The sequence below is a fragment of the Mesocricetus auratus genome, unplaced genomic scaffold (assembly GCF_017639785.1).
Source record: "Mesocricetus auratus isolate SY011 unplaced genomic scaffold, BCM_Maur_2.0 Super-Scaffold_100011, whole genome shotgun sequence".
NCBI lineage: Eukaryota > Metazoa > Chordata > Mammalia > Rodentia > Cricetidae > Mesocricetus > Mesocricetus auratus.
In genome coordinates, this window is record NW_024429195.1 from 9,844,938 (window position 1) to 9,864,076 (window position 19,139).

At 45.6% G+C, this 19,139-nt stretch overlaps 1 protein-coding gene and 1 long non-coding RNA gene across 15 annotated transcripts in view; one reads left to right on the forward strand and one right to left on the reverse strand.

The window, feature by feature from the left end:
- Dclk1 (doublecortin like kinase 1) overlaps positions 1–19,139 on the reverse strand; it is a 283,576-nt gene that overhangs the window by 104,882 nt on the left and 159,555 nt on the right. The window lies entirely within an intron of this gene.
- Positions 6,875–10,458, forward strand: LOC121143180. Of its 5 annotated transcripts, none has more exons than XR_005880332.1 (4): positions 6,875–7,119; positions 7,215–7,930; positions 8,122–8,191; positions 9,672–10,458. It is a non-coding gene; the product is annotated as an uncharacterized LOC121143180 (long non-coding RNA). The 5 variants fall into 5 exon arrangements; XR_005880333.1 differs by having other exon boundaries at positions 7,215–7,301; positions 7,800–8,191; XR_005880331.1 differs by having other exon boundaries at positions 6,887–7,119; positions 7,215–7,301.

The window sequence follows — 19,139 nt, forward strand, 5'->3', positions numbered from 1 at the left end:
GGCACTCTGCCAATGAGATGCATCAACCACCTTGTGTGTTAGCCAGGGGATTTTAATGGTGGTGATGGTAAGCAAATTCTGGTGTCTCCAGACACCTAAGCCACCCACTTATGAAAGCATCTTGTTTTTGCTGAGCTTGGCTCAGCAAACCCCTTGGGAAGTTACACATCAAATTCCAGAAGGTATAACTCGATGCATTGTGGGTGACCATCATGTTCTTAAAGGAACAGATCAGTGCTTCTTACATATTTTCGTCCCCACCTTAATTTTTGTGTTTATAAAAGAAGCTTTCACTCAGAATTGAAGGGCCAGCTATCACAACATTCACAGAAAGAATCAGTACGGAAGAGGTCTCCAAGTCTCCAAGTGTGAAATCAGTGAATACATAGACTGGAACACAGGGTGTGCACACAAGTCTGTGGAGAGGCAGGTACAATTGATTAGATTTTTCTTTAGCTTTTTTCTTGAGTTTCCTTGATTACTGCTTTAAAAGGCCTACTTTGAACTCACACTTAAAGCTGATGTAAGCCTAAATAAGTCCCAATTAAAGCTACTAGAATTACCTATACTTCTACCAACTACAGAATACCTATAAATCAACTATCCCAGAAAACTGGGCCACAATATGAATTCTGTTCAAGGCACACTAAACAATGGTCACAGCCAAGGCTTTCAGGAAAGCCAATAGGAGACAAAGAACGTATGTTTTTCATTGTTCCATGTCCTTGGGAAGAAATTTAATTACATCCTTCAGGTAGGTGTATAAGAGAACATCTGGAACCCTTGCTCTTTGGAGTAAGAGCAGACATGAGCAGGAGGCGGCCCTAGACTACAGAGATTGTATCAAAGACAATTGAACTAGAAGAGAGGGATTTGAAGGATCCAAGCAAAGAAAAGACAAGAGGGTGAAATTCTAATCACCCTGATTTGATTGAAACACTCTAAACAAATTATCATACCACACTCAGTGAAGAGGCACACTATGTGTTAATAAACAGAAAAAAATAAAATTAAAGTAAATTTGGCTTTGGTCACTCCTATTTTCTTTTAAAAAGATTTGTTTGTGTTGTGTTTAACTATGTGTAGGTAAATGGCTATGCGTGTGCTGAGTCCAGGTGTCCAGGGAGACCAGAAGCCCTGGATGGCCCTGAAGCTTTGAGTCCCCTGATGTGGGGACTGAACTGGGTCCTCTACAAGAGCAGCCTATTCTCTTAAGCCCGGAGCCATCCCACCAGCTTCGCTGCTCCTGTTCTCAACAGCAAGGTGTATGGCTGGTACAAAGACTAGCTAACCCTCTGTACTCTTAATTTTTTTAAATTATTTTTTTTGGTGTGCATGTGTAAGAGACAGACACACACACACACACACTGAAAGGAAGAGCCCACATGTATGTGTGTATGCAGAGGCCAGAGTAGAGTGTCATGTCTGCAGTATTCCATTTAGACAGGTTCTGTCCCCAAACCCAGAGCTGTGGTTTTGTGCCACAATCCTGTCCTCTGAACTTCTGGGGCCTCCTTGGATCTGTTCTTCAGTGCCGAGGTCCTAGGCATGTGTGTCCGTGCCCTACTTTTACATGAGTCCTAGGGACTCAGACTCAGGTCCTCATGCTTGTTCAACAAATGCTCCTGCCCATAGAGCCATCTTCAGTCCCAGCTTCATGCTCTCAAGCTTAGATGACGTGTTTTTTAATTCCTTAAAATACAGGCAAACACTGATGCCGTGGTTACAGGGGAGTGAGACACCTATGTACAAAGACTGACAGGAAGTGCATCTCTGGATTATCTTCTGTGTCCTCAATTTCATAAAACAACAGTGAGAGTTTTAACTCTGAACTATCAAAATGATGATGAAAATGGAAGGCACTGCTATTATCTGATTTTTTTTACCCTATTGGTTCTAAAAGCCAGGATCCTATGAGATGAGGCTGAAGAGTGTTTTAGTGTACATGAAACACTTAGTGTAAGTGTTCTAGTGTAAGTATGACTGAGGCCCTCTGCACACATGCTACAGTTGTGTAGCTTTGTCATCTTGTGGGACTCCCAACAGTGGGAACAGGGGCTGTCTCTGACTCTTTTACTGGTTTTGGGGACCCTACTCCTCCTATTGGGTCACCTTGCCCAGCCCTAATACACTGGGAGGTGCTTAGTCGTACTGTAACTTGATTGATACGCCATGTTTTATTGATATTCGTGGGAGACCTGCCCTTTTCTAAACAGGAGTGGATTGGGGGGTGGGAACAGAGTGGGTGGGGGAGGGACTAGGAGGAGAGGAGGTGGGAAAACTGCAGCCAGGATATATAATAAATAAATAAATTTATTTTTTTGTAAAGCGTGTGTGAATGAGAAAGCTGAGAGGGAGAGGGAGAAATAAGGACCACCGGAAGGAGAGGAAACACAGCCGGGTACCCAGTACTGTCCAGGGGAGACCCTGGAAAGCCGGAGAAGAAGCAGGGGGAGCTGACAAGCCCTTGACCGGGCGGAAGGGACATTACCTGCAGTCGTTTCTCACCACTGCTTACCATAGCCCACCTAGCATGCGGTGTAGAGATGAATACGCAAATCATCGAGTCTGTGTCAGATTAACCTGATCGCATCCTTCTTTAAAAATTTATCTTAGTGTGTGAGTGTTTCACCTGTGTATGTGTCTGTGCCTTGCACAAACGCCTGATGCCCCCCCAGAAGCCAGAAGAGGAACCAGCTACCCTGGAAGCAGGGTTAGAGACATGGGGATGCTGGAAATCTAGCCCAGGTTCCCCAGAAGAGTAGCTGGTGTTTTTAGCTTTTGAGCCATCTCTCCAGCCTCTCTAAGTATTCTGTACCCAAGACACTGCACTCCACTCAAAACAGTAGGCCCTCACAATATAGCATTCCTCATCCCTGAGACTGACCAGTGTCAGTCTTGGGAGCTTATATGGAATGACAATGTAAGGAAGAAATAGAATGAATATTTAAAGGAATAATACATTTTGAAAAATGGAATATATAAATGAAGACAAGAAGGAGGCTACTAATAAAAGATACATTTGTTGGTCTATATTAGAGGCTGCTTGTAAATTAAATTTCTCTTAGATGTATTGACAGCTTGGGGAAATGGACATACTAGTAAACTTCAAAATCAAATTCTCAAAGAACAAACAGCTATAAAATTGTGTAGTCATATTTCTAAAGAAGCTGCAGTAGGTGTTGATTAGAAATACAAATAAAAAAACTACAGCTTTCTCTAAAATCACACCTATTCTGTAATGAATAGAATCAAATGCATTTCTGACTTTCTTCTCTGCTTATTACCATGCAACACCTTGGGAAAAACATGTCACCAGAATTAAAATGAAGTAAAGCAACATAAGTAAGAAAGTAGAGATCACTGATTTTCATGCAATGAAAATATCCAGGCTATGGAGATGGACTCGGGGGCTGTGTGGACAAAACCAATTCCTGTAGCTTTAATAAGATTTAACTTTGCTGAAACAATAAATAGAAACTATTTCTCGGGTTTTGTGAATTAGACACCTACAGTTTTGTCCTACATTAAGACGGGTTTCTCAGCTTCGTGCCATTGACATTTGGGGCTAGATAATTCTTTGTTGTTGGGGATGCTCACTGTAAGATGTTTCCCAGTTTCCCCAACATCTACCTTCCAGATGTTAGTGATACCGGCTTCACAGTTGTGATCATCAAAACTGTCTTGACCATCACTTGGTGGTGGAAAACCATGCATTCTCCTGTTTTGAATGGCTGCTTTACAGAACACGGAAACAAAAATTCCATTATTCTGTTTATCACTGGAATTCAAGCCCAGGTAGCTATCTTAGACACAGGGATCATTTTCTTTGACAAGAACTACTAAGCCCTGTAAAAAATTATATGCAGCACGAAAAAGCTGAACTTATTTTTAAGGTGGACATTGAAGGAGTGCGAAACAAAAATGAGTGGCTGTTCTTTATTGCTTACAAATTTGAGAACGCGGGACATGATTTTGAAAAGAGATGATCGTGTAAGTTCACTTCAGTTCCATGATGTGATTGAGACAGGGAGATAAAAATTGAAAGACGAAACAGGGGAGGCCTAAGTAGGAGACTGGGCAGGGAGGACGGCCGAGTGGAGGGGCACAGAGGGTTGGAAGACTGAGCTGGAATGGGGTTGTGAGGCATCGAGACTCCTCTGTGCCTGTGCCCACAGACCCCAGACCCAGCCTGCTAGACCCTGGCATCCTGATCCCCAGACCAGATGCTCACCCTGTCTCCCTAGGGAGATCTGGGCATACAGACTGGAAACAGGGAGGGATAGCATCTCACTAAGATGACTGCCATGCTGGGCATACAGACTGGAAACAGGGAAGGATAGCATCTCACTAAGATGACTGCCATGCTGGGCATACAGACTGGAAACAGGGAAGGATAGCATCTCACTAAGATGACTGCCATGCTGGGTTTGAGACGGGTAAAGGCAGGGTGGAAATTTGCTTCACTGTGAACGCCCCCCCCCCCGTGTTTGAGTGGAGGACAGAGAGGAAGCTAACTTCAAGAGATGAAATGACCCCTTTGAGGAGCTCATCTCTCATTATTTTCCATTATTTACACTCGGGCTGGGATGTATTGCCACAGACCCAAATCAAAGAGGCCAACCCACCGTGGAAGGAAACCAATCCTCCTGGTGCTGTGACCCTTTAATACAGCTCCTCATGAGTGGTAACTCCCCACATCATAAAATTATTTCACTGCTATGTCATAACTGCAATTTTGTTGCTGTTATGAACACAGTAATGTAAATATGTGATATGCAGGATACTGTTATTCAACCCCTGCAAAAGAGTCATTCCACCTTCCAAAGGAGTCATGGCCCATAGGTTAAGAACCATTGCTCAAAAGCCATGAGCCACGGGCTGGAGCAATGGCTCAGTGGATAAGAGCACTCTGGCTGATCTTTCAGAGGACCCGGTTCAGTACCCAGCACCCACACCATGACACACACTTCTCAGGGGATCCCTTGGCTTCTCACGGGCTGTACAGGTACTCCATGCACATGGTGCACGTATATACATGCCGGCAAAGACCTGTACATATAGAGCATATAAACCTAAAAAATGACTTTTAAGATCATGAACCAAAAAAAAACTTTTTTGTGTTTATAAACTGAATGTCACTATTTGCTATCGTGACAGAAAGCTGACTGACATTGCTCATTGGGCCCCTACTAAGAGCTCAGTAGAGGCTTTAGAAACCTTCTGAACACAAGGCCCCAGGGCCCACTCCTGGCTGCATACTCTCAAGGGAACAGGAAGAAGGAAGCATCCGTGAGGAGGGCGGGGCCACTTCTGCTCGCTCGGATGGTGGCATGTCAGAAGCCTGGGAAGGGTGTGCATGCAGAGTGGCTGTGTGTGTGCACAGGGGCACTATGACAGGTGTTGGAGCCATGAGCAGCAGACATGTGTGTCCAAAGGATGCATTTGTGGGGGGAGACGAGCAGAGAGGGGCTAGGTGCCGCTACGCATCATTTCGCCGTGCAACAAAATATCTTGTAACTAAAATGATTACCAAAGAATGAAAAATCTCAGTCCCCACATTCCTGGTTTCATTTTAGGTGTGTGTGTGTGTGTGTTTTACTCAGTGATTTCTCAAATGAGACCCACAGCAATTTCTATAGAGTTTCACAAACATAAAATTAACCCTGAAGTGTTTAATCAAAAAAAGGTGTTTGGAGCTGCCTTCACTGTGAGATTAACAATGCCAGGGCTCCTACCACATCTAAGATCTTCCCTTAACCCCATCATGCTGGGCATGCACATGTGGTAAGTTTAACAGAACCCCAATGGCTATGTCACTCGTGCCTGGGAGGCAGGGGTGACAAATGCAGGAACCTGCGCGGGAAACTTGCCCAAGAATGTTCTAGCCTCCAAACAATTGTTTGCTCTGCCGCTTGGCATTTAATATGATTCATCTTGGCAGTCTGGGTTTGAAATCCTTAACTCATTTCCTCCTCATCCGTCCACGTCATGAATGCCTAAGTTAATCATAAAGAGTCATTTTGGTGCCATATGGCTAATGTCAGTCAAACAGTTTTTAATATTTTCTAAGTAACAGGATACTATATTGAATGTAATCAAACTAATTTCAACCTAAAATGCTGAAGGTTTTATGCACACACACACACACACACACACACACACACTCTCTTTCTTTCTAGAATGGAAAGTCTGCTTTTCCAAAAGTAGTTTTAGTATAAGACCTAAGGGAAAAATGAAATGTGCTTCATAAAAAAATTGTTAATGATGTGAGGTATTTGTATACTATGAAGATGTGCTGCTGTGACTGGTGTATATAAAAAGCTAAATGCCCAACAGCGAGGCAGGAGAGAAAGGCAGGACTTCCAGGAAAAAAAAGAGGGGCTGGAGATGAGGCTAGGCATGAGAGAGAGAGACACCGAGGAGACATGGAGGGAGTCAGACATATGGAATGAAAGGTAAAAAGCCAGCAGTCAAAATGTAGATTGATATAAATGGGTTAATTTGAGCTATAAGAGCTAGTGGGACAAGCCTAAACTAGGGCCAAATTTTCATAATTAATAATACGTTTTCCTGCTGCTATTTGTGAGCTGGTGGCCTAAAGAAAAATCCAACTACAGCGAAACACCGCAGAAAATATAATTTTGATTCCAAGTATAAACTCACTAGTCTTCGATTTGCCCAAAACCAAACAGCTCACAAATTCATAGGCAGAGCTCACAATGGTGGTTCTGTGAATGCTAGTGAATTATGCCCATGAAAGAATATTTTGATCTTTTTAGGAATTATTCATGTAGCTGGTTTCTCTCTAGCAGGGTAGACATCAAACACAGCCTTGAACTATTTCTTAACATGCTTCCTGGTAGGTATTAGTCCGTACAAAATCTGAGTTCCATTTGTTTCTTAGGAACTTAGGGCTGCCTGCATACACGTCAGAAGCATTTCATCACCAAGGATACTCTAAACTAAATAGACTTCAAATAGCATTTCAAGTGGCTCAGAATACCACAGGACATTTTTAGTAGCAGCAATGCTTCACTGAGCGGTGGTTTTTTGTAGGGAAATCTTCTAAGGCCTCAAAAGGGGGAATTCTGTTGATGACTGGCGTGTGTTGCTCGGGTAAGAGAAAGCATTGGGTGGTACAGGGGGTAATGGCTGCCTGGGTGGGGACTCGTGGTTTCAGCTCCTCTGTTTCCATTCTTTGTGCCTCTCAGGACAAGCGAGCCAGACAAAGAGGGGGAGATTTGAAGAGTCAGCAAGTATGTCATGGAAAATAGACTTTGAACACCAAGGTGAAGGGGGTGAGGTCTTCTTTCTGAGAATTTCATACCTGTACTTAATGAAATACAATCTTATCTACCCCGATTTTCCCACTGTATTGTCTCCTATATTCCCCCATAACTCCCTGTGCATGCGTGTGGTTGAGGCAACCCACTGCAGCTTGGTGAAGCTACCGGCGTCCATGTCCCCAGTTAAGAACCATTCTCCCTACCCCTTGCCTGTGCCTGCCACCAACAGCAACTCAGTATAGGGAGGGGCCCGGGGGCCATCTACATCGCCTCTGCCTGGCTTCTGGCTGGGCTTGATCTCAGAGAACACGCTGCTGTGAAATCATGATGGCGGCAGACACCCCGTGTCCAGAAGACCGAGCTTCCCAGCGCCTTCCCCACTTCCCTCAGGGCTGTGCCCCGAGCCTCGGTGGTGTGGGGTTGGGGGTTAAATATAGATGTCCTATTTAGCGCTGAGACTTCAGTCTTATTCTAGCTCGCTGATCAGCCATGCATCTCTTCCACTGACAGCTGTCCACTGGAAAAAAAAATGAAGCTTCCCTGACCAAGGTTGATACCACCTAGGCCCTCCGGTGCCATTTTTGGTTCAAATTAGTCTTGACATCTCTTCTTGGGAGCTGACAACCCCCAGCAGTCAGCAGGTCGGCATTGTGGGGGTTCTGGCCTTGTACCATGCTTTCTAAAATCTACTTACTTACCCTTTTTATAATTTTAAATTTGTATTAGTTTGTTGAGAATGTGTTAGTTTTTGCAGTGGACAGTTGGGAGCCAGCTTAGGATGCTTCTCCACACCTCTAATGTCGTTTCCCACAAAGAAAAACATTTTCTTTAGGAAAGGAGCAGCCTTGAAATGAGACTAGAGACACCTGAATGTAAGCAGGGGACATCAGAGCAAGTGGTCGGTAAGCTTTTATAAATCGCCATTATGTTTAAAAGTAACACTTCCACAAACATTATTATTTCCTCTACATCCTATTGCTGCTCGGAGGTTTTAGTCTAGACTGTCTAGTTTATCTCAAAAGGTTTGTGACGATATTACATAACTTAAGAAGGAATAATGGTTTGGACAACTTTTGTGTTTCTCCTTTCTCCTGAGGAGGTTGAATAAGTCAGAGTTGGATAATAAAGAACAGTGTAATTATGGAAGAAAATTTTAAAAAGTTTGTAGGTATTAATTTTTAAAACTCAAACATTTGAATAGGGTTGGAATTAGCAAACAGATCGTAGTCAGTGCTATCTATCATTTCTCAAGAGAAAATGAGAATTTTCTTATCCAAACAAGAAGAGAATTTTATTTTCATTGTTATTTTATGTATATAAGTGTTTTTTTCTGTATACCAAATGTGTGCCTGGTGTTTCTGGAAGTCTGAAGAAGGCACTGGATTCTCTGGGACTGAGTTACAGACAACTGGGAAGTACCATGTGGTTGTGGGAATAAATTCAAACCTGGGTCCTCTGGAAGAGCAGCAAGTGGTCTCAACCTCTGAGCCAGCTCTCCATCACTCACCCCACCCCATCCCACCCCACCCAAACCCTCTTGTTAATCAAATCAAGTAGTAGAACATGTTGAATTAAGAACAATGAACAAAAGAGATGAATTTTGCTAATTCTGAACTAGCTTAGACATAGATGCTCTCTGTGTTCTGCTCTTTCTTACGACTCCATCATTTGTAGGGACATTATTTAGGTAATCAACTCCTATTGTTGTATTTTAATTTTCTTATAATTTTATGCCAAAGAGACCAGATACAGATGTTCAGACTGTCTTGAACAAAAACCATAAAGCTTTTTTTTTCTTCTTGACAACAACAACAATAAATTTCTAAAAAGTAGCCAGAAATAGAAACCGTGTTCTCAGAAGTTTCTCTATCTCTAACTATCTTAAACCTAGGACTCCTGAGCTGCTCTGAGCATTCGGTAAGCAGGCTCACATTGCATCAGGTCCAACACTTTCAATATCATGACTATGGGTATCTGGCATCACAAAAAGAAAAGAAAGAAAGGAGGGAGGGGAGGAAGGAGGGAGAGAAGGAAAGAAGGAAGGGGGGTAGTTTAGGAAGATTTAGAGGGCAAGTAGGCATCAGGGGTAAGAAATGGTCTTTTACATCACTAAGAAAAGTAAAGAAAGAAAAATCATGCCAGAGTTTATTATACTTTAAAAGAAAACAAAATCTCCCCTGGCTGTGAGATGGCGATTTCCACAAGAAACAAGCTTGGCCCTACTGCACCATAGTCACAAGTTTCTAGTATTCAGCTTCACGCCCTCTGCTGCCACTGCCGTGCCCCACCCCCGCCTCCCGCCCTGCCCCCGCCCCATGCCCCAGGCCCTGCCCCCGCCACACGCCCCCGCCCTAAGCCCCCCACACTGTGCTTCCTTTGCAGGGTCCAGGCCAGGTGCCCGCACCTCCTGATTCTTTGTCTCCTCTGGGCGCTATTTCGTGAACATCAGACTAGCACAGGCTGCTAGAAATATAAACCCAAGCACACATTCTCCACTCGCTGCGACAGAGCTTCGTTAACCATGGAAACAACACAGGGAAGATGACTCCCTGCAGCCCCCTTTTCGCTATAACCCGCCTCCAGATAAAATCCATCCACATTTGGCGCCAGCACGGTCAAATATTGCTCTCAGAGATGGAGAGGACAGGGCTGCATTTCTAAGAGTCGTTCTCAGACTGGACCCATGGTAGAAGAAGATGAAAGAACGGTGAAGACAAAGGAATTTGATGAAAACGGGGATGAATCTCACACTCAATCCTGTACTGAGTCAGAGACCATTGTGCCTCACAGAAAAGGAAAGAAAAACATTTTCTTTCTGTGCTGCAAATAGGAAAGGGCACCGCATATTTTCTTCCCGTAAAACAAAGAGTTCCATAAAACGAGCGGTCAATTCCCTTGCAAAGCCCACAGGCCTGTTTCAGATTTAAGAGGAAACGAGCACCGTAGCTACTCCCGGGCCACTGTGGCAGGGTTCTACTGACACAGAATGGAAACAGAGACATTAAAGTGACAGCTAGCCTGCACAGGGGGGGACAGCCCAGAAATTGTGTAGATGGGGGTAGGGAGCTAAAGGAGGTGACACATAAAAAGCTGTGTCTGTGTCACACACACACACACATACACACACACACACGCACGCACACACACACACGCACGCACACACACACGCACGCACACACACACACGCACACACACACGCACACACACGCACACACACACACACACGCACACACACGCACACACACAGACACACACACACACACACACACACAAATGCTGGTTTGTGCAGTGTACCATTCTTGATGCTTAAGAAAATGGGATTTTAAAATCGGCTGACAGAAGATGTGAAAAGAGATGGAAGTTTTAAAAGCCGTGATTGAAAAATTATCAGCGGCTTCAAATCTTAGCTCTGCAGAAGCTGCTCCATTTTGTACCAGCCATCTTGTGCCCGGAAGAAGGGAATCGGGTGCTCTGAAACGGCCCTGCCTCTCCAGAGATGGGAGTCCAGCACTGCGGGGCACATGTATGACACCCAGCAGACCTGCCCTTGGAGAGAAGGGGGAAGGAGTCTGTGAGATTTTTCTCCCCTGGGGTGTGAGCTACTCCTAGGTATGGGCTTACCAAAAAAGGGCCACGTGACTATGGTCCCTGCCTAGTGTGGCAGTCTCTATGCACTCTGACGGGGCTGAGCATGGTAACCAAGAGTAACAGTATCTCTGAATCCAGAACCTTCTCTGCTTAAGTTGTCCGGTGCGTTTGAAATCTCTGCCACTGGGATATGGGGGCTGGTGGTGAGGGACACTCACAGGCTTGTATATTTGCACGCCGGTCCCTAGTTGGCGAACTGTTTGAAATTGATTAGAGTGTTAGGAGGTGGAGGCTTGTTGGGGGAAGTGTGTCACTGGGGATGGGCTTTTCAAAACCTGTGCTAGGCCCAGTGTCTGTCTCTCTACCTCTCCTGAATTAATGGTTCATTGGGGGAGGATCCAGCCCTCTGTTGGTGGTGTCACCCCTGGGCTGGTGTTACTGGGCTCTACAAGAAAGCAGGCTAGACAAGCCATGAGGGCAAGCCTGTAAGCATCACCCACCCTTAGCCCCTGCTTCGGAACCTGCCTCCAGGTTCCTGCCCTGTGTGGGTTACTGCCCTGGCTTCCCTCAAAGGACTGTGACCAGAACATGGAAACCAAATAAACCCTTTCCTCTTAAGTTGCTTTGGGTCATAGTGTTTCATCCCAGCAATATTAAACTTAACTAAAATATACCCCTTTTCTAATAGTCCAAATCAAAAATTTATACACACGCACGCACGCGCGCGCGCACACACACACACACACACGTGCACGCGCGCACACACACTTCCCCATTGGCACAGTTTGACTCACAATCTCTCGGCTTTACGCTGGTGTGGCTGCAAACTCATACAGCTCTTCTGCTTCTCGTTAGAGGCACCGCGGTACCAGTCAGCTCCTGAGCTGTGGCTGAGCTGATGCCTGGTAGGTTGGAGAACTCACTAAATTTTCCACTTATAGTATTTTTAATATATATGAGTTTTATTGGATGTGACTGTCATGAGTTGATGAGGATCTGTGTGTACAAATATTACACATGTGACACTGAACAGCTGTCTGTCTCTATCTCAAAACAGGCTCTCACGGTGGCGTGAGATGAGACTCGGGACTTGCCGTCCTAAAAGATGACCCCTTGGAAGCCAAGGAAGTGTGCAATGCTGTGTCACAACTCCCTTCCTCCCTTCAGGAGACATAACTCCTAGGAAGGCTTTTCTGGTTTTTCCTTGATGCAGGTTTTAAGTCCTCACATGAGAAGTGTTGCCCCGAGGCCTGAACGAAGGAAACATCAATGCTTCTGAACACAAAGGGAAGGATGTTCAGAAAAAGGACTGACTTGGCAGTCATTCCTCACCCAGCTCATTTCCCTCGCCAGCAAACCGAGCTTAAGAACACACAGCCAGGCTCCCTGAGCCAGGTGATGCAGGCTGTGATCCCAGCTCCCTGGGAGGCTGAGGCAAGAGGAATTCATTCACGTTTCAAGGCAGCCTGGGCAATGTAGTGAGACCCTGTCTCAAATGACAGAGCCCTCGCTTAGCGTGCACAAGGTCCTAGGAGCAATCCCGAATACCGCAAAAAAAAATTACATTAAGGTTGTTATTACTTAGGGTTTCTGTTGCTGTGGTAAACACCACAGCCAAAAGCAGCTTGGGGAGGAGAGGGTTTTCGTCCTCTTTTCAGCTCTCAGGCCACACTCCCTCACTGAGGGAAGTCAGGACAAAACTCAAGGCAGAAATCTGGAGGCAGGAACTTTAGAAGCCGTGGAGAAACGCTGCTTGCACGACTTTCCCAGCCTGCTTTCATAGATACACATCTAAGGACCATCTGCCTAAGGCTGCATCCCCACCCCCCCTTCCCCACCCCCCATCCCCAGCCACCGCCATGGGATGGTGCACTATTGACTTGCCTAGAGGCCACCTAATGGTTTTTTTTCCATTGAGATCCCTCTTCCACAGATAACTTCAGATTGTGTAAAATATAAAAATAAAAAAAACTAGCCAGCACGAAGGTCTCTTTATTTGGCTCTTTATCTCCCCAGAAACCGGGAGCTTAGGTGAAGCCACGGATCTGTTTCTCTTGCTGGCCTGCCTTTGGTTACAGAGGCCTCTTCCATGGGCTGAAAGGGTCACTGCTTCTCTTCCTCTTTTGCAATAGCATGTAAGTAAAACCGCCATCCGGGATGGAGGCTGGGCTGGACTGTTTGGCAATCTTTGGTGTTGCTGTTCAGGCCCAGAATGTGTATTTCCGGTAGTCAGGATACTGTTCAAGTTGTTCCCCAGATGGGCAATACACCGCCCTCCTGAGAAGGAGGCTTTCAGAGGATCCTAACCGGGACTCGGGGGGTGGGAGACAGGGCTTTAGGGAACGAGGCAAAGCAGAATGAACCCGGCTTGGAGCAGACCCAACGCTTTTCTTGTCATGATTTTATTTTTAATTGGAAAAAATATCTTGAAGACAAAAAGGAGCACTTTTAAACTGGATATCGACTTAATTTGAATCCCAGCTGCATGACCCCCACCTACATGTTTGCAGTGCCATGGCAACACGCCATTTCGTAAACCACTGGTTATCTCCAGAAGGCGTGAGGCAGAGATCAGCGCCTTGCTGGAGGCGTTCTCCAGAGGCTGGAGGCTGTGCTGTTGGCCCAACATCCATATTGGATTCAGAATTCAGGGAGATTTTCAGAGGGGGAGGCAGGTGTGGTGCGAGGAACGAGCCTACAAACACTTCAAAGCCAGATGTGGAGAGACTGAGCACAGCCCATTCTCAGCACCTGCCAGCCAACCACGTTCCCTCCTGTAAATGGCCACCACCAAGTGGTATTTAATTTATAAGAGGCAAGAAAAAGAATAACCTATTCCAGGTATCTCCACATTAACTAATGTACAGCATAATCTCTATTCTTCTTTTGCAAATGCATTAAATAATGAACTTGAAATAAATATATTCTTAAAGAACCAAGTTCTAGTCTATCAATTATATCAATGGCTCCTACACGGTGGCTCATACCTTATAGCCTAGCACTCAGAAGTCTCAGTCATGAAAATCAAGAATCTGTGGCCACTGAGGGATCCATAACAAGATACGATCCCAAGAAACCAAGAAGTTAAAGCTAAGTTTTAAAAAAATGCATCATGGTTTTGCAATAAAAGGGATCTATGGATATTTCGAGTAAAGACTGGCAGACATTCCATTCAAGATACTGAATAGATTCAAACCTGAAATTTGCAGGACTAAAAGTTTTATGGTAAGGGTTTTCAAGTTTGCATTAAGAGAGGATAGCATTCCAAACGTGAAGTGAGATCAAACACAAAGCCATCAGTGTCCCAATGTCTTTGTAATGGCTTTCAATAGATGCCACTCTTTTGTCATAGAAAAGGCAGAGTGGGTTGTAACTCCATAGCTGGTATTGTAGGGCTAAGATCCTGATGTCATCACTTCCTGTCTGCGTTTAAGCTTCTGATTTGATCAGCACATGTTTGTTTGGTGATCCTTATGTGTTAGACACTGAAGAAGGGGCACCGAACGAGACACAAAGCATCGGGCTGTCATTCCGAGTGTGTGACTGACACTGTTAAGCCAGTGTTGACAATGAGCAGCCTCACTTCCCTCACAGGTTGTGGTAGGCTTTGGGAAGAAATCCTCAAACGCATTCTAAAATGGCGATGACCTAAGCTGCCACACTTTCTCACATTCCTCTAGTTCCTTTACTTCTAATTTATCAAAGAGGGGGAAAACAGGTTTCTTGGGGGCTGGAGAAATAGTCCAGCTGTTAAGATCACTGACTGCTCTTGGAGAGGACTGGGGTTCGGTTTCCAGCACCCTCACAGGAGCCCATAGTTTTGAAAGGTGACCTTATGTTCTCTGGGGGCCCTGTATGTATGTGCTGCATATAAACTCATACAAGCACACACGCGTACACATAAAATAATAAAAACGAAAAATACACTTCAAAGGTATACTATTTCTTTTCAGCTGTACCCCTATGTGCTCTGGGAAGACTTCTGTCAGCTCACAGGATTTAAGGCAGGGAGGGCTGGCACTAATTCCAGCATCCTCAGCATCCAATGCAATTAAAATCCTTGGATCCAGCAATTCAACTCTTCCCTAAGCAGGGGATTCTTTCCTCAAATCTTATTCAGAGCCAAATATATATGGACAGATGCCACTTGGTTGCTCTAGCTTATGGAAAGGGCTGGTCCCCTGGTTGCTGTCCCTGGGGCTTGTATTGGAACCCTAGAGAGGCCCAAGTCATTGTGGAAGCCTCTCCATTTCTATGGCTGACTGTGTAAGAGTGTGGGCCTTTGACACAGCGTAGACTTCCTTTTTCTTCAAACCTCACTTCCCTGCTCTGTGTAATGGGGCTAATAGCAGTAGCATCCCAGTGGGTGCTGTGGGACTTCATAACTCTGCCCACGGGAAGTTCTCAGCACACAGCCTGGAAGGTTCAGGGCCAACTCACTGATTAGTATCCATCTTTTTCCCACTTCAAATTCACCCGTATGTGACGGGCACATTAACTTGCGGAGATCATGGCGTCCCACGTGTGCCTGCCCCATTTCAAGATTTACAGCGCGTCTTTGTTACAGCACAAGCTTCATAACACACCTCTTTGCCATTTTATGTCAATGGGGTGGCACATCACTTACCCTGTCATAGACGCGTGACTGCAGGTATGTGTAAGGGGGCTGTCTCACTACATCTGCAATTGTAGTTACATCTACACAGATGTCAGCAAGCTCCGCTGCCCCAACACTGTCATCTGTCATTTTACCTCCCTGCACTCACATGTCTGGGCTTAGACCAAACAGCTCTGCAAAGAGCTAACTACATTAGCACATGAGAATATGTGCGCTGGTACGTTTTCGTCAACGTAAGCTAGAGTTGTCTGAGAAGACGAAACCTCAATTGAGATAATGCTCCTATCAGATTGTCCTTTAGGCAAGCCTATTGAACGTTTTCTTGACTAACGATCCACGTGGGATGATATCCCTAGACAGTTGGTCCTGGCTTTGGTCAGAAAGCAGGCGAGGAAAGCCACGGGGAGCAAGCCAGTGAGCGGAATTCCTCCAAGGTCTCTGTGTCAGTTTCTGCCTCCGTGTCCCTGCCCTGACTTCTCTCAGGGATGGACTGTAACCTGCAATGTGAAATAAACTCCTCTATCACAGCAGTGGAGAGCCCACTAAGACAGTGTATAGATATGACAGGCTACGTGCCTAAAAGGAGAAAATACCCACAACCCCAAGTAATGTGTGCTGTGACTACAACAGCAGTAGCAGGAACAAACACATTAATCATCAGGAAAAGCTGATAGTATTTCTGAGGAAGGAGGCTTAGAGTGGGAGGGGAGAGGTCTATAACTCAGGTAGAGGATGGTCCGTGGAGATCACGGAGGAAGCGTGTGACTGTTACGGAAAGGGTCATGAGAGAGAGCAACACCAGTTCACCAAAAGTTTCCTGAGCTGAACTCTTGTCTAGTTTAGAAAGAACTGAGGCAGGAGAATCAGGAAGGAGGACATCAGGACATCTGCTCTGGGGTTCCTCTACCCAGAACACACAGCCACACAAAGATGACATCATCTTGCTCCCGCCTGTTCCTCCTCCCACCTGCTCCTCCCCACTGCTCCTCCTCCTCTTTGCTCCTCCCCACTGCTCCTCCTCTCACATGCTCCTCTTCTCCCTGCTCCTCCTCTCACATGCTCCTCCCCACTGCTCTTCCTCCTCCCACCTGCTCCTCCCCACTGCTCCTCCTCTTCTCCCTGCTCTTCCTCTCCCTGTTCCTCCTCTCCCTGCTCCTCCTCCTCTCCCTGTTCCTCCTCTCCCTGCTCCTCCTCCCACCTGCTCCTCCCCACTGCTCCTCCTCTTCTCCCTGCTCTTCCTCTCCCTGTTCCTCCTCTCCCTGCTCCTCCTCCTCTCCCTGTTCCTCCTCTCCCTGCTCCTCCTCCCACCTGCTTCTATCCCCCTGCTCCTCCTGTGTGGTCCTGTCACAGGGCGCCAGTGCCATCCAATGAGAGCCTGACAAGGAGACTGCCCATCTCCCTGTCATCCCCCAGTCATTGCTACTGGCCCATGCCACACTCAGTAAGTCATCATGGCAGCAATCTTTGCTTGCAAATGTTTAATTCTGTTCACCATTGTCTGTCCCTACAGCCGACTACCCAAAGCATGTTACCAGCACCTCTATGACTATTTCAACTACCGCCTCCCATGCAATCCCCCTTGGGTGCCTCCAACCCATTCTTAGCTCTGTCTTCAAAGAGATTTTTTTAAAATATGCACACAGGATCATGTCATATGTTCCTCTTATCTTCAGGACGTTCCAAGTCCTTACAGTGGCTTGTCACAGTACGTCCCCAATCTCTTCTCGGTTACCCTCCTCCCTTCCAGCCATATTTGGTGTCTTTCGTTTCCTTCACTGTCTAGTAGTCAAGAATGTGTTCCTTTCACTAAAATCCCTTTCCTCTCACCCCACATCCATCCTAACACCATGCTATGCCCACACTCACACACACACTGAGTCAGTCTGTCCCACCTCGGTGGCCTGGTTAACACCTCCTGTTCCTGTAGGTTTCCAGCTTGATGTCGGCTGCCCATGAGAGGCCTTCCCTAAATGCACACCTTCGAGCTACAAGGCACGGTCCCCCAACCTCTGCTACTTCCTTCTTGACAGCACAGACTCTTGCATCTCGTTCTAGATCTACAGATCACAGCAGGCAAGGACCATGACTGCTTTGTCTACTGTGGGTAACATGCATTGCAGTCAGAACCGATTAGATTAGATGTTCAACGAATATGGGAAAGTGGGCCAGGAGCGGAGTTAAGATCACTCAAGTGCCTTCTGTGGTCAGAGACTAAAAGAAGGACCTGGAGACATTTGGGAAACCCCACACCTGTTACTGATAACTGTGGAAAGGAATAGGGCAGCCTGCAATTCAGGAGTGATTTTGCCAGCCTAGCATCTGGGAGGAAAGGCATCAAAGACACGGCCAGATAGTTCTACTAGAAACATGTTTCAAAACTTAAGTATAAATGGATAGAGACATACAGGGGTCATCCCCCCAAACACTGCATATACCTTTGATTAAGATGAGTTCTGCATAACCAAAAAAGTTTACCAAAGCCAAAGCCAGAAACCCTGCTCTGCCTTTGAAACATACATAACTGGGGTGGGGAGCTTTTGTTCTTTAAATGATGACTTGTGCTGAATCATATTTTAATTTCAAACCTTCCCCTTAAGATAAGTATGAAAAAAAGACTGAGGTAATGAGTCACATTTTACAAAATGAATAGTAGGTGCTGTAATTTCACAGCCTTGGGCACAGTGGATAACTACTGGATACTTTTCAGGGTTTATGCTACCGGTCCCCTCCATCCACCTGTGGACACCTTGAAGAAAGGAATCATTGTCACCCATGCAGCATGGAGCCCAGAGGAGAGCATCCAGCAAGTGGTGACTAGATACTGACTGACCATCTGAAGGATACAGAAGCATACGCAATCTGGAGGTCAGATCTTGGCTTTGAATCTGTCTCCTCAGCTGTGTGACAGAACTGAAAGCCTTTGTCCATGCATAAGGTGGCCATGAAGACCATCAGATATCACTCACATAGAGTCACTTTTCAAAGAGTAAAGAACTGTATACTTCCCTCCATTCGTACTCACTGGGACTGCAGTGGTGGATGTTAATAGAGAGAGTCAGGATGCTGAACTTGCTCAGCAAGAATCTGAGTGGAGGACTGCGTGTGTGTGTGTGTGTGTGTGTGTGTGTGTGTGTGTGTGTGTGTGTGTGTGTGTGTGTCCAGTCCTCATGATAACCCCAATGAAGAAATGAGCTTGAACTGCTAGACACTTCAACAAAGTCATACAGTATCAAGTGGACAAACCTCAAGCTGATTGCCATCACAGGGAGCCCCGAAATTCATCTTGTTACAACTGTTTGTTATTGTTGTTTTCCTTTGACTGAGACTTGTCGATCACTTAGCTTGCTAGGCAAAACTCTGAGTTCTTGAAACATGGTAGCAAAAATATGAGCTCTGACACACAGCAAACAGCCTAATGGAAGACAGAGATTTGAACAAATATGTCCTACAGAATGCCATGCATCTAATAAAACTACAGTGATAGGCTGAGAAAAGATTATGACAGGGAACACTGGGAAGACTAGGGATTGGGAATAAAGACAATGAAGATGATAGTGGTGACAACTTACACTAAATGACACAAGGCCGTGTTCCAAATTCCCCAAATTCATCAATTTGCTACCTTAGTATATGTATGAATAACT